This window comes from Penaeus monodon, chromosome 25 (assembly GCF_015228065.2).
Source record: "Penaeus monodon isolate SGIC_2016 chromosome 25, NSTDA_Pmon_1, whole genome shotgun sequence".
Lineage (NCBI taxonomy): Eukaryota > Metazoa > Arthropoda > Malacostraca > Decapoda > Penaeidae > Penaeus > Penaeus monodon.
In genome coordinates this window covers 15,908,119-15,908,810 of record NC_051410.1, presented here as the reverse complement: position 1 = coordinate 15,908,810, position 692 = coordinate 15,908,119, and positions in this window count along the sequence as shown.

Here is a 692-nt window from a genome sequence, read left to right as displayed (position 1 = left end):
CCATGTATATATAATATCCTGTGCTTTTTCATTGTAGGAGGTATGATTTTGGTGCGGTGAATGCAGGGGACTGCCTCTTTGTAATCTGTATATTCATCTTTACACTCATTAATCACCTTATCAATTTATTTGAATAAATAAGATCAGCCGTAATCCCGATATCAAACGTACTCTCACTTTCTACATCCAAGATTCTAGGACGATTTTAGACTGGCTCTTGATTTTTCAGTAAAAAAACAAATATGAATGAAAATGAAAAGTACCAGACCTGGACCCATTTTGATGTCATATCCACATCAAAAATTACCTAAAGATTACACGACTTCCTGTACACCCATCGAGACCTACGGTATCGTCTGGGACCCATCACCAGTTTCCTCTTCTCTACGTAATGAACTTCTCTCTATGTCCCTACATAATATGAAACTGCCTGACGCGGTGTTCGTGTGCTCCTTCGTCGGGCTGTTCACCGAGATCCATCTACGTGTACGAGATTCTGTGACGGCGGACTTCTGTTCTGCTGTTAACCAGCGGATTACACCCTTAACAAATGCGGTCAGTAATGAAACCGATAGCTATAAGAAATGAATGACAATGATAAACAATGATGATAAAAAACTGGAATAACCGCAAATAGCATTACACTCAAGACTGATAATTTTCTGAAACGTTTTATCCAAACACACATAACT